The sequence below is a fragment of the Scyliorhinus torazame genome, chromosome 6 (genome assembly GCF_047496885.1).
Source record: "Scyliorhinus torazame isolate Kashiwa2021f chromosome 6, sScyTor2.1, whole genome shotgun sequence".
Taxonomy (NCBI): Eukaryota; Metazoa; Chordata; class Chondrichthyes; order Carcharhiniformes; family Scyliorhinidae; genus Scyliorhinus; species Scyliorhinus torazame.
This window is the reverse complement of record NC_092712.1, coordinates 100,463,921-100,479,395: the sequence shown is the minus strand read 5'-3', so window position 1 is coordinate 100,479,395 and position 15,475 is coordinate 100,463,921. Positions and strand designations below refer to the sequence as shown.

The window sequence follows — 15,475 nt, the reverse complement described above, 5'->3', positions numbered from 1 at the left end:
GAGAAAATAGATGCAGGAGTAGGACATTCGGCTTTTCGAGCCTGCACCACCATTCAATATGATCCTGGCTGAACATGCAAATTCAGTATCCCACTCCCACTTTCTCTCCATACCCCTTGGTCCCTTTAGCTGCAAGGGCAACATCCAGCTCCCTCTTGAATATATCCAACTAACTGGCCCCAACAGCTTTCTGTGATAGAGAATTCCTCAAGTCCACAACACTTTGAGAGAAGAAGTTGTTCCTCATCTCAGTCCTGAATGGCTTACCCCTTATTCTTAGACTGTGATCCCTAGCTCTGGATATCCCCAACATTGGGAATATTTTTCCCACATCTAGCCTGTCCAGACACATCAGGATTTTACATGTTTCTATGCTATCCCCTCTTATTCTTCTAAACTCAAGTGAGTACGAACCCAATCGATGTCTTTCTTCATATGTCAATCTTGTCATCTCGGGGATTAGACCATGGCCGGGATTCACCCCTACCCGGCGGGGGGGGGGGGGGGGGGGGGGGGGGGGTCGGAGAATCCCGCCCCATAAGACCGTAAGACAAAGGAGCAGAATTAGGCCACTCGGCCCATCGAGTCTGCTCCGCCATTCAATCATGGCTGATATTTTCTCATCCCCATTCTCCTGCCTTCCCGTACTGGCCGCCCCGAAAAGGCGCCGGAATGTGGTGACTAGGCGCTTTTCACATTAACTTCATTGAAGCCTACTTGTGACAATAAGCGATTATTATATTATTTTATTCTCCCCATAACCCCTGGCCGCCTTATTAATCAAGAACCTATCTATCTCTGTCTTAAAGACACTCCGTGATTTGGCCTCTACAGCCTTCTGTGGCAGAGTTTCACAGATTCACCACCCTCTGGCTGAAGGAATTCCTCCTCATCTCTGTTTTAAAGGATCGTCCCTTTAGTCTGAGATAGTGTCCTCTGGTTCTAGTTTTTCCTACAAGTGGAAACATCCTCTCCACGTCCACTCTATCCAGGCCTCGCAGTATCCTGTCAGGTTCAATAAGACCCCCCCCCCCCCCCATATCCTTCTAAACTCCCAATGAGTACAGACCTAGAGTCCTCAAATGTTCCTCATACGACAGGTTCTTTATTCCAGGGATCATTCTTGTGAACCTCCTCTGGACCCTTTCCAAGGCCAGCAAATCTTTCCTTCGGTACAGGGCTCAAAACTGGTCACAATACTCCAAATGGGGTCTGACCAGAGCCTTATACAGACTCCGAAGTACATACTTGGTCTTGTATTCTAGCCCTCTTGACATGAATGCTAACATTGCATTTGCCTTCTTAACTGCCGACTGAACCTGCACATAAACCTGAAGAGAATCGTGAATAAGGACTCCCAAGTCCCTTTGTGCTCCTGATTTCCTAAGCATTTCCCCATTTAGAAAATAGTCTATGCCTAGATTCCTCCTTCCAAAGTGCATAACCTCACACTTTTCCACATTGTATTTCATTTGCCACTTCTTTGCCCACTCTCCTAGCTTCTCCAAGTCCTTCTGCAGCGCGCCTGCTTCCTTAATACTATCTGTCCCTCTACAGATCTTTGCATCATCTGCAAACTGAGCAAAAGTGCCTTCAGTTCCTTTTTCCAGATCATTAATGTATATTGTGAAAAGTTGGTCTGGTGAACATTCGCTGGACACCCTCAATAGCAAGAATGTCCTTCCTCAAACTAGGAGACCAAAACTGGACATGATACTCAAAAGTGTGGCACCAAGCCCCTTTATAACTGCAGCAAAACTCCAGTTGGCTGCGCAAGGGCCTAATAGCTCCCTCAATTACTTCAATTCACTAATTGACTTTTTTTATTGGGGATCATTTAGGGGATGTGGGCCTCGCTAGTTAGGCCTGCATTTATTGCCCATCCCTAATTGCCATTTCAGAGGTGGCATGGTAGCACAGTGGTTAGCACTGCCAGGGACTCTGGTTCAATTCTTACCTTGGGTGACTGTGTGCAGTTTGCACATTCTCTCCGTGTCTACGTGGGTTTCCTCCGGGTGCTCCAGTTTCCTCCCATAGCCTAAAGATGTGCAGGTTAGGTGGATTGGCCGTGCTAAATTGCCCTCAAGTGTCCAACGGTTAGGTGGGGTTACTGGGATTGGGGGGGAGGGGGGAGAGGGGGATTAGGCCTGTGTAGGGTGCTCTTTCGAATGATCAGTGCAGACTCGATAGGTCAAATGGCCTCCGGCACTGTAGAGATTCAATGATTCTATTCTAGATATTTAAGAGTTGACCACATTGCTGTGGGTCTGGAGTCAGATGAAAATGAAAAAAATGAATGAAATGAAAATCGCTTATTGTCACAAGTAGGCTTCAATGAAGTTACTGTGAAAAGCCCCTAGTCGCCACATTCCGGTGCCTGTTCGGGGAGGCTGTACGGGAATTGAACTGGGCTGCTGGCCTGCCTTGGTCTGCTTTCAAAGCCAGCGATTTAGCCCAGTGTGCTAAACAGCAACCTGGAGGCCAGGCCAGGTAAGGATGATAGATTTCCTTCCCTAAAGGACATTCGTAACCAGCTGGGTTTTTCCAACAATCGACAATGATTTCATGGTCATCATTACACTTGGAATTCCCAATTTTTATTGAATTCAAATTTCACCATCTACCATGGTGGGATTCGAAGCTGAGTCCCCAGGGCATTACCCTGGGTCTCTGGATTAATAGTCCAGTGACAGTACCACTACCCCACCACCTCCATTAAAATGGCCCAGTGGCAGGACCAATGATGGCAAACCAGCAGGTGGAGGGAAATATCCACCTATGTTTCCAACTCCAGCTGGCTTCCAATATTCTGCCCCTAGTTTGCAGAAATGAAAGGTCAGTATGCAAATTCATTGTGCTGCTCGGGTGGCTACAGCTGTAATCATAAACTGTTCATTTCTAATGAAGTCTAATTTCAATTATCTATAGTTGGAGATTCTTAATGAAAATTCATGTTGTAAACATGGGAAGCATGATTTTTTTTCCCCCTGATTTTCTTCCCCCTGATTTTCTTCCCTGTTTGCTTCCGTTAGATAAACTGCTTTGTACAAGATTGGGTTACACATGTAACCCAATGTCCACCTTTCATATGAGTCCAGTCTAGAAGTGGCACCAGGAATTCTTACCGTGGGAGCCATTAATGGGCTAGATTATGTCCAATTTCTAATGTCTAAGCAGAGATATTTTGCAGCAGAGCATAAGTTTGTAGCAGTCTGTAGTGAGAAACGTAGCTGCTGCTCTCAGCCGAGGGCACCGAAGGCAATTGTAGCTTGCCAGCTCAAATTGGCTAACTTAGCACAGACCAGGCGTTAAACTGGAAGCATTTAAGGTTTGTAAGATCCAAGTACATTAGCCAACCTGATTCATTGGAAATGACATTCCAAGCTTTCTTGTACTTTTTTTTTTTTTCCCCCCCCTGCAATTTCCCCCCCCCAATTTCAATCAATGATATTGTTTCCTGAACAATATTTCTATCCTGGTCACAACCTATAAGAAAAAGGGAACAAGAAAAACCTATGTAATTACTATAATATCTAATGTAGGTGTCACATCTTTGTGCATATTATCCAGGATGCGAAAGTAGCATTTGCTTGAAGTCAATGGGTGGGATTCTCCGAAATCGCGTTTGCTGATCGGCCGGAGAATCCCCGTCCACGGCGTAATCGAGGGAGGCGCCGTTTTTGCGATGTTCCAAAAATGGCAGAGCCGTGGAGTACGCTGCATGCTGTATGGACGGCCTCAGGATGTCACCTGAGGCCCTCGCCTGATGCTTCGCTCCCGAATGGCCGAGTCCCCGACGAAGTGGGACACGTGTACTCGCATCGTTCGGAGACCTCATGTGGCGGCTGCGGACTGAGTCCGCCACATGGGCGCGGGGGGGGGGGGGGGGGGGGGGGAAGAGCCGTTCCGCTGGCATGGGGGGGCTGGGGGCACTGATGGGGGCTGACCCGGGGGTGGCGCTTTACGCTGCGCGGCTGCTAGCCTCCCCCCCCCACCGGATAGAGGATCGGTGCAGGGGTGCCACCGACTTATTGGTCATAAGACTAGATGGATCCTGGGGCATAGCCGCAGGATCGGAGAATCCAGCCCAATATATCTCACCATCTATTAAGAAGAAAAAAAAAATTTAACCAGAGAGCACAGTGGGCTAAATAGCTGGCTTGTAAGGCAGGCCAGCAGCGCCTGTTCAATTTCTGTACCAGCCTCCCCGAACAGGTGCCGGAATGTGGCGACTAGGGGCTTTTCACAGTAACTTAATTTGAAGCCTATTGTGACAATAAGCGATTTTCATTTCATTCTGGGCTGGTTTAGCAAAAGGGTTAAATAGCTGGCTTTTAAAGCAGACCAAGGCAGGCCAGCAGCACAGTTCAATTCCCGTACCAGCCTCCCCGAACAGGCGCCGGAATATGGCGACTAGGGGCTTTTCACAGTAACTTCATTTGAAGCCTACTTGTGACAATAAGCAATTTTCATTTTTTTCAGAAAGCTAATATTGGTGAAGAGGGAGTTCTGTTATGCAGAGGGAGGAAAGACGTTGGGATTGTCCTTGGAGCGAAGAAGGTTTTATGGGCAGATATATTATTAACATTTGGACAGGGGTTAATGAGTAAATAAAAAGAAACGTTTTCTATTGACAAGAGGGTCGACAACCCGAAGACCCAAGTTAAGTGCATACCCCACTGCATATAGTGGACACATTTGTGAGAATTTGATTTGCTCATTATATGTGATGGATGCTATATCTATTAGACTCCTTAAACCTTAAAATATTTAGAGATAAGGAACTAGGGTCCAGAATCTAGTTTAAAGGTGATGGGAACAGCATTGTCATGATGCCAAAATCGGATTGTTTTTTAAAAACGTACTGACAGATCACATGTATTTAGTGGCCAGCTAATTGAAGTGTCCTGAAGTCTCATCCACTGTTTGCACTGTTAACAATGAAGGTAGGCTGAAAATGGAGACTTTGGACAGCTTCAGTTCCTGCTGCATTTAAAAAAACAATTTTAAATGTTTGGGCTGCACTCGAGAGAGGCTTTTGGCTGCTCAGATAAATAGGTAACAGTAATTAATTGCACTTACTGAACTGCCCATGATATCCTCCTATTGTGTTATGAACAGCCCGTTTACAATTAAATTCAGTGAAAATGGTAAATGGCTGGTTTCATTTGTGCATGCTGTGTCTACCCGGGAGAACCAGAGGTGGGGACTGTCACTGAACAGAACCAGAGGGACGATGAAGGGAAATTTCTTTATGCAGTGAGTTGTTATGATCTGGGATGTGCAGCTTGAAAGGGTGGTGGAGCAGATTCAAAAATAACTAAAGGGAAAACAATTACAGGGCTATGTGCAAAGAGCAAAGGAGTGAATCTAAATGAATAGCTCTTCACTGAAATTATAGACCCAATGGGCTCTCAATGTGCTGTGTGATTTTGAGGAATGAAATGGATTCTTGGAATAGATGTGGAGCGAGCCAATTGATGAAGAATGATGCACAATAGTTCAGACAAGGTAATACTTAGTTTGAGCAAGAAAGTGAAGAAGATGCAATGAAAGCTGAAATGAATAGTTTGGTTAAATGAAAAGTATGATTTAATATTTGACACTTGTATGAATGCTTTCAGTTTAATTTATACAAAAAATTGTTAGCAATACCTTGTCAATAAATTAAAACCTGATTGGGTGATTGAAGTTGAGCAAAAATGTAGGCTCAGCCAAACACTTTACCAAAGTCGCTCTGCAACTCAATCAGAAGGCAAAGCTAAGGTTTCTGAGAGAGAGATCTCCACAGGCTACAAATAGATGAAAGCATTGTAAGAGCAACCACAGCTTAAATTTATATTGCACCTTTTAACAAAGAAAAACATTTTCATGCCAAATTACAGAGATGCAATCCGACAAAAATAGTTACCAAGCAACAATTGAGTTTATTGGTATATTGAGCTTTGCTTCACAACGGTTCAGGTTATAAATGTTATTTTTACAGCATACTGGGTGCAGGACTTGAGAAAACAGTATTGTGGCTGAAAGGATGGGAACAATTTTTTTTCAGAGATCTGCTCTTGAGATAGGAACTTGTTTTGCCACATTTTCCAAGAACACATTAAAAAAACAATCTGTGCCTTTGGCAGGGAGACACGTCATTTCCCGTGCCCAATCAACACTGCCAGGATTCGAAACTTAAGTTGATTCTAAATCTTACTGTAATAAAGTAGAGCACAGCATGCTTGCTGACAGGAAGAGGATGAATACAGTGATATGCAGGACTATTGCAACTTTTTATATTTTATATTTTCAAGTCTGGGCTTCTTGCCTTCAAGCTTATTTTTTTCTACAATATAATCTACAAATTCTACAATATAATTCTACAAATATTCTACAATATTGTAACTCAAATATAGCCTGGTGTGTGATGCGCTTTACTTCATTTGTGACACTGCTTTGTGGAGTTTGCAATGGGTGTTGATTTATAGTATTTTAATAAGATGGAAGATAATGAACGGGTGCCCAGTAATAGATTCAAGGTTTTGCATCTGGGTTGGAGCACAGAGATGGGAGAATTCCCAGCTCTGTGAAACCAACCTTTAAAAGTGACCACCCGCAGGTCAGAATGTTGTCCTAGGGGTGGGTTGGATTGGATGTCTGGTCCACTGCCACCATAAGGAGTGTGAAGGCTAACGGGTGCAGAGGCATGCTGCTTCTGTGCTCCGGCATTCTGTGTAGTAACACATTTAAAAAATGAATAAAACACACAACTTCTCCATGCCCCATCAGTAACAAGCCATGCCATCTCATGTTCCACACCCAGCATCTCTCTCTCTCTCTCTCTCTCTCTCTCTCTCTCCCTCTCTCCCCCTCTCCCCCCTCCCCCCCCCCCCCCCCCCCTCCCCAATGACCTCTCAACCCCTATGCTATCTGCATCTTCATGGCCCTTTATAGCCTCTATGCCAACTTAAGTGTCAACTCCTGCCGACCTATGGCCCCCACTGCCCTTTGTCCCGGTCAACTTCCCTTTCATCTTTTGAAGGCTCCTTGATGGCTCGTTAACAGATGGACAGTTCCAAATGAGTTTGTGTATTAGAAATGGATAATTATATTCACTATGAACAATCTGAAAGGGTGTCTTATCCAAATAAATACATCACATTCAAACCCCCTCTTACCTGTTCTAATCTGCAAACATTGGGTTTCACACTCCATTTTGCACCGTGACACAAATCTGGGCCATAGTGTTCTTTCAAGGTGCACAATTTCTGCGTAACTCGAGGAGGAAATTATTCCTTTAAAAAAAAAACTGCAGGAGGCTGTGTTCAACAATCTGAAAGAAATCCTGAAACTGTTTACAATTCAAACTGCGTGATCAGTTATTTCTGCCCCTCATGGTTCACAGCAGTGAATTGTAGCATTGTGGATAGCACAATTGCTTCACAGCTCCAGGGTACCAGGTTCGATTCCCGGCTTAGGTCACTGTCTGTGCGGAGTCTGCACATCCTCCCCGTGTGTGCGTGGGTTTCCTCCGGGTGCTCGGGTTTCCTCCCACAGTCCAAAGATGTGCAGGTTAGGTGGATTGGCCATGCTAAATTGCCCTTAGTGTCCAAAATTGCCCTTAAGTGTTGGGTGGGGTTACTGGGTTATGGGGATAGGGTGGAAGTGTTGACCTTGGGTAGGGTGCTCTTTCCAAGAGCCGGTGCAGACTCGATGGGCCGAATGGCCTCCTTCTGCACTGTAAATTCTATGTAAATCTATATGAATTGTACCCCGAAATGGGGACAGTTGTCTTTCTAGCAAGTTTATCCAAGGTGATTAACAAAATCTTAACATCATTGTCAAGAATGTCCAGGTCAGTGTAACAATTTTATTGTTGCTTGATCATGCATATTTAAGATTACTTTACAAAAGTAGCTGCTTTAAAATGTTTAACTTTGCTTTAATAAGATATTTCCAATCATCCCATTGTTCTTGTACTGTAGCCACCTGGGTTGGCCAACTCCCGCTGTAAAATGGAGAACAGCAAAGGCTGCAGGGAAATTCAGCCAACACAGGCAGAAACCAGCAGGTGCAAGTTACTGTGTATTAAACTCTGCAAAAGCCCAGACAGCATCGATACAAGCAACCATCTGCATAATAATGTAGCAGCCATCTACATACTAATAAGCGATCCCCGGGAACAATCGCAACATTTGGGACAAACAAAGCTAAGCCAGACTCCCCGGCGCCAGCAGGAGCCAACACAAAAGAGATTAACGGACACCTCAAGACCGCCCATCGATCAGGGAACCACTCCAGTATTGGAGAAATCGAACCAAGCGATTGGAACGAAGTCCAATCACTTGGAACCAGGTACAGGGTCCGCCCCAAAAGGTGGGAAGCCCCTGGGGACTATAAGAATCAAGCCCAAGTTCAAATCGTTCTTCTTGACCGGGTCACTCAGCAACGCGAACCAACCTTGACCGTGACTGGTTCAACTGCCGCCGATATCCAGTAAGTCTTAAGTCAACGCTCGCTACGAGATAGGCGCTCCTAGCTACCAATCCGTACCAACTTCTAATCCCGCAGACTCAGAACACGAACGAAAGGCCATTTGTTCCCCTGACCTGGTGGGCCAGTCCGAAGCTAAGTATAGGCCTGTTAGTTATAGAAGTAGCTTAGACGTAGAATTTGTGCATGAGTAGCGATTACTGTGTATAATAAATGTGCTTTGATTTGAATCTTACTAATCGGTGTATTGAGTTATTGATCATTACTTGAACCTCGTGGCGGTATCATAAAGATACCTGGCGACTCGAGAGCAAAGGTTATAAAACAGAGCCAATTGAACCAACCAAATGTTAGCAACAGTACAAATCAACTATCCTGCTGCTCCAGTGTGATCTCATGAAACTTCAGACTTTATAACGATAGCAAGGCAATATTGGATAGGCACATGGAGCACACCAGAATGACAGGGAGTGGAATAGCTTGATCTTGGTTTCGGTTAATGCTCGGCACAACATCGAGGGCCGAAGGGCCTGTTCTGTGCTGTATTGTTCTATGTGTTTCACTCAACAATGAATGATGCAAAATCGAGGTGAAAGCGTCACTATTTTGTTGAGAGGTTTAGCCGACCAGGGCTCTCCTCTTCCCTGTAAAACGTATCTGCAAAATTGATGATCATTAATCTTTAATTTAGCTATATATGCTGGCTTTAAGATTAAACTTCCAACTAAATACTAAACGACATGGAGAGGTTATCAAAGGTTATCGGAAAATATATAGATGGGTATGATTAACATGCCAAATGGAACTCCATAGTACTCTTTTGAGAGGAGTTGAAGAGGAAAATTTTGTCTATGGGGACACTAGATCAAGTAATATAAATGTTGCAATTTATGAATATTCTGCCGATCTCTCAATTTGTTCTGCAAATTGGACCGTTTGTATATCGAACTTTCCCTCCTGAAGGTTGAAAGACATGGGGGGGGCGATTCTCCAAAATGGAGACCAAGATTTCGCGCCGTCGTGAACACCGTTGTGTTACACGACAGCGCGAAACGGGCCCAGGTACGACCGATTCTATCCCCCACAGGGGGCCATCATGGAGCTGGAGCGGTTCACGCCGCTCCAGCCTTCCTTCCCGCCGCCAAATGGGCACTGTGCCAACCCGCGCATGCGCAGTTGGGCCGCGCCAACCTGCGCATACGCGGGGGACTTCTTCAGCGCGCCGGCCCTGACTCAACATGGCGTCGGTGTTCAGGGGCCGACCACGCAACAAAGTAGGCACGGGGGTGTGGAGAGAGGCCGGCCCACCGTTCGGTGGGCCCTGATCGCGGGCCAGACCCCATCGGAGGCCCCCCCCCCCCGGTGAAGGATCGCTTTTCCCCGCCCCACAGGCCGCCCCCCCGACCCTTCGCGCAGAGTTCCCGCCGGCAGCGACCAGGGGCGAATGGCGCCAGTGGGAATCTGTCGTATCCGCGTGGCCACTCGGCCCATCCGGGCCGGAGAATCGGCGGCCCCGCCGATTCCAGCGTCCCGCGGCCGGTGCCGTGTCAAACGCGCCGGCACAAATGGCGCCGATTCTCCGCATCTCGGAGAATCGCGCGCCGGCATCGGGCCATTCTGGCGCGGTTGCAGCGATTCTTTGGCCCGGCGCGGGGCTCGGAGAATCGCCTCCATGATAAGAGTTTACTCGATGTATGTAATGTGTGGAAGGAATGTGTTTGATATGCCAGTTCACAACTGTGCGGATAGTGGTGGATAGTTTGAAAGAACATTCTTGAGTTTGAATATTGCTGCAAAGAGAGACATGTTGCTGAAGCTTTTCAACTTGCACTCATCAGAACAAATGCAAGAATGCTAAATTTAAAACAATTGTACCACAGCCAAAAAGGGTGCTGATTGGTTGACAAGTAAACTGACTGGCTGAGGCATTGTCTTGGAGAATAAAATGGAGAACTGTAGGCTTCCAAAGCTCCCATGAACTTTAAAAATGGTACAAACTACAACGTTAGTTTGCAGAGAATGGGTAATTGAGCCACGTTACAAGCTCAAATGATTACCTTAAATTGGTTATTAGTGTAGTTATTAACACACTCTAGGCAATAATGCAATCGCATTACAAGAGATGGGTTTTTGTTCTGTACTCTGCCAATTACGAACAACTCAAAAGAACATGCTGTTCAGTTGGATAGGCCTCAGTACTTGGTGATGCACCGGCACTAAAATTCATATACAATCACTATGTTCCGGAGCCAACCAGGGAGCATGCTATACTAGGCGTGGTATTGTGCAGCGAGATAGGATTAATTACTGATTTCATAATGCAAGCCCTAGGTAGCAGTGATCATAATATGTTTGAATTTTACATTCAGCCTGAGGAAGAAAAGAGGGATTTAAGACTAGTATGTTAAATTTAAATAAACACCATTATGAAAGCAGAGCTAGACAAAGTGAACTAGCAAATTAAAGGATATACCAATAGAGATGCAATTGCAAACATTTAAGAGGATATTTCAGAATACACAGAGCAGATACATTAAGATGGGAGAAAAACTCCAATGGTTAATTTAATGAACTATCTGTGGTTAACTAAAAAAAGTTAAAGATAACATCAAACTTAAAAAAAACACATTAAAATGTGCAAAAATGAATGGCAGGTCAGAAGATTGGACAAAATACTTTTAAAAAGCAATGAATGGCTATACGATTGATAAATATCAGCACAGTAGCATAGTTGCTTCACAGCTCCAGGGTCCCTGGTTCGATTGCAGCTTGTGTAACTTTCTGCTTGTGTCACTGTCTGTGCGGAGTTTGCAATTTCTCCCCGTGTCTGCGTCGGTTTCCTCCGGGTGCTCCAGTTTCCTCCCACAAGTCCCGAAAGACGTGCTGTTAGGTGAATTGGACATTCTGAATTCTCCCTCTGTGTACCCGAACAGGTGCCGGAATGTGGCAACTAGGGGCTTTTCACCGTAACTTCATTGCAGTGTTAATGTAAGTCTACTTGTGACAATAAAGATTATTATTATATGGAGGGGAAAAAAATAGAGTATAAGATAAAGTTAGCTAAAAATAATAAAAACATAGTAAGAGCTTCTACAGATATTTAAGATAAGAATGCACAAAGTGAGCCCTGGCATGATGAATGTGAGCCTGGGGAATTAATAATGGAAAATAAGAAGTTGGCAGACGAATTGAACAGGTATTTTGCAACTACCTTCACGAGAGGCTCCAAGTAACATCCCAGAATTAACTATAAATCAGGAAATAGAAGTGTGGGGACAAACTCAGGGAAATTACAATCACAAAGAAATGGGACTGAGCACATATTAACATTTATTGTGAGCAAAATTTAATGCAAAAATAGGGCAGTTATGCTTCAGTTATACAGGACAGTGGTCAGATACAGGACAGTGGTCAGACCACATCTTGGAGTACTGTGTACAGTATTGGTCTCCTTATTTAAGACGGGTAATAAATGCATTGGAAGCAGTTCAGAGAAGGTTCACTAGCCTAAAACCCAGAATGGGCGGGTTGTGTTATGAGGAAAGGTTGAACAAACTAAGCTTGTTTCCGCTGGAGTTTAGAAAAGAGGTGACTTGTTTGAAACTCGTAAGGTTCTGAGGGGTCTTGACAGGGTGGATGTGGAGAGGATTTTCGCCTTTGGGAGAATGTGGAACTAGGGGGTCACTATATTAAAAATATGAGGTTGTCTATTTAAGACAAATAAAGGAGAATTTTCTTCTGAGAGGGTAGTGAGTCTTTGGAACTCTGTTCCTCAAAAGGCAATTGAAACAGAAAATTTAAATATTTTTAAAGCAGAAGTAGATAAATTCATTGATAAGCAAGGGGATAAAAGAAAGGTTACAATCAGAGCAGCCATGATCTTATAGAATGGCAGAACAGGCTCGTGGGTCCGACTGCCTGCTCCTGGTTCAAATGATTGGTCAGCACTTGCTGAACAATCCCGAGAATATTCATAGCTATATTAACGACCAGTTTATGGTAAACAGTTGAGCTCTTAATCTGGTTCATTTATGCTTACTAGAAATGACAGACATTCATATGCAGACACACATTCTCTGCAATATTTTAAGCCTTGTGCCTTTTTTGAGTTACCTCGGATCTCAGGGAGCCTTCAGTTTCCCATTGAGGTATTGCCAAAGAGAAAGCAATTGGAGTTGATTTACCAACCAATCATCTTGCATTTGTCCTGACATGCTCACATCATGTGCCCACAAGTATATGGAGATGAACATTTCCTAATTTAAAAATTAAAAGACAAAATGCCACATGGACAATTTACTCTGACCCAAGATGGCCACCAAGGATCAGGTAATATTCTGTGATTTTTGGAAAAAGGGTTAACTCCTGTCTGAACATGCTCACGGAAAGTTCTTAAAATGTAAATGACTATGAATGGGGTACCCTCTTTTGCATGGATATAGCAATATGAAAACCATGTATGGAATTCATACTTGTTGCTTGTGGGCTTGCCCAAAACACAAAGTCGACGGGTTTCCAGACCCACTGTCCCCGAGCTGTAGAAGCCAGTTAATTATGAGTAAGTGTGAATAACTCATCATATTCCCCAGTGTGCAGCAATGGCTTCAGACTTTCAATTCCTTCTGAGTGGATAGTAAAAGTATTTATCGTGTGTTCAAAAAACAAATCAGATTATCCTCACAACTGGGGGCAACCAGTCAGTCTGGAAACCAACAGGACAAAGGAACCTTTTCTCCAGCCAGGAGATCAGAACACTGCTGAACAATCAGTCAACTCAGGCAACGCAAGAGGGTCTAATTCGTTTTCACCTGCGGCCTCTACAGACACTCATCCATAATCCCTCCAGGAAATCCAGAGACTTCCATTCATCTCCAAGGAACTACAAGAGAGAACCGACCTAAACCTGCACCGTAAACACCTTAGGACTTGATCGGTAGCACAGTGGTTAACACTGATGCTTCACAGCACCAGGGACCTGGGTTTGATTCCCAGCTTGGGTCACGGTCTGTCTGGAGTCTGCACGTTCTCCCCGTGTCTGCATGGGTTTCCTCCAGGTGCTCCGGTTTCCTCCCACAAGTCCTGAAAGACGTGCTTGTTAGGTAATTTGGACATTCGGAATTCTCCCTCATTCTTCCCGAAAAGGTGCCGTAGTGTAGCGACGAGGACATTTTCACACTAACTTTATTGCAGTGTTAATGTAAGTCTGCTTGTGACACTAATAAAGATTATATTATTATAGATTTGCTTCTATTCTACTGGTAATCTAACTCCAGTGTTTTTCAAACTTTTTTTTCCGGGATCCAGGCCGACCGGCCTTTGCGATCCTTGCCACGCTATGCAGCAGCCTATGTTGAATCTTGACACATGCCCTGCAACACCACTGTTAGTGAACTTCAGCCCCTTTAACAGTACAAACCACCAAACACTCTGACATGCACAGCAAGAAGCAATAGAAATCAATCCACAATTAACCTGAAAATAGTTGATGATCCCTTTAAATACTGCTGGAGCAGGGTGGGGAATGCATGTTCACCTGTGCAGAGTGAAAAGAAGGTGTTATGCATGTTTCCTAGACCCCTTCTAACTCCTAAGATGGTATCATTGCTGCCTGTAACAGAAACATGAGTGTACTTAACCTGTGCAAAAGAGTGTGGGTGTGATGTTTAAATCCTGTGAAGCAATTCACTTTACGTAGTATTAAAATTATTGGAACCAGGGGCGGGAATCTCCCAGCCCTGGGCCGGGCGGGAGAATCCCCGTGACCGGGCCACGCCTCCCCGATGCCGACACGCGATTCTCCGCAGAACGGAGAATTGGCGCCATTGGCACCGGCGTGGTTGGCCCGGTGCCAGTCGGGGGCCGCTTTAGGCGGCCTACCCGGCGATTCTCCGGCCCGAATGGTCCGAAAAGCGGTGGAAAAAAAAACGAGTCCCGCCGGCGAGGTTCTAACCTGCTCTGAGCCGGTGAGACCTCGGCGTTGAAGGGTCGGGTGGCGGCCTGTGGCGGGGGGAGGGGGGGTCCGATTCCGGTGGGGGCTTCTGATGTGACCTGGCCCGCGATCGGGGCCCACTGATCAGCGGGTCGGCCACTCTAGCTGGGGGCCTCCTCTCCTACGCGTCGGTCCCTAAAGCCCTGCGCCATGTTGCGTCGGGGCCGGCGTGTTGAAGGAGGCCACTGCGCATGCGCGGATCCCGCGGCGCACAGTCCGTGCCAGGATTGGCAGCTGGAGCAGCGTGAACCGCTTCAGCGCCGTGTTGGCCCCCTGTAGGGGCCAGAATTAATCCTGGCAGCGGCCCGTTTTACGACGGCGTTTACGATGGCGTGGACACTCTGACGCGGGATTAGAGAATCCCGCCCCAGATGCCCAAGGTGCAAGTGCACATTATGTAATGACCAGCTGTTGCTGGAGAGCTGCAGGGTATATGATTACAGAGACCTTCTTTCAGATGATGGGGATCAGGTAGAAGAATGGTCCATCCATTTCAATTAAGAAAGCAGGGTGGGAGGCTGGATCATGGAAGTTCCATTTTGTTTCTGAAGGTCAACCTATAGAGACATTGGTGATTGGCTCCTTGCACCCTCAGAAGGAGCTGGATTTATTGTTGGAAAACTACAATATCACAGCAGGAAAAGTAAGATTTAATAAAAAATTCTTTCATGGGATGTCACTGGCAAGGTCAGCTATGTTGGCCAATTGGAAGAGTCAATCACGTTGATGAGATACTGGAGCTCTATGTAGGTCAGACGAGGTAAGGATGGCCAATTTCCTTTCCAACACGACATTTGGGGCAATGATTCATAAATTGGGGCCTCCGACGATTACCTTCTAAGGCATTTGAAAGGAAGTTTTGACAGAGGTTCCCTGAATGGGCTATGATTAACTGGTAATGTTGTCTCTACCAGGATATTGCGAGTAAGGGATGAGGCCAGAAAGAATGCCAAACTAATAAACATATCGACCAATTAATCATGTTTCTTTTAGTAAATTGAAGTGGTT

General features: G+C 45.4%; 1 protein-coding gene across 7 annotated transcripts in view; it reads left to right on the top strand.

The window, feature by feature from the left end:
• The window catches only part of LOC140424913 (voltage-dependent L-type calcium channel subunit beta-2-like), a 656,293-nt gene that overhangs the window by 448,885 nt on the left and 191,933 nt on the right, over positions 1-15,475 (top strand). The gene's annotated exons all lie outside the window — the stretch shown is intronic.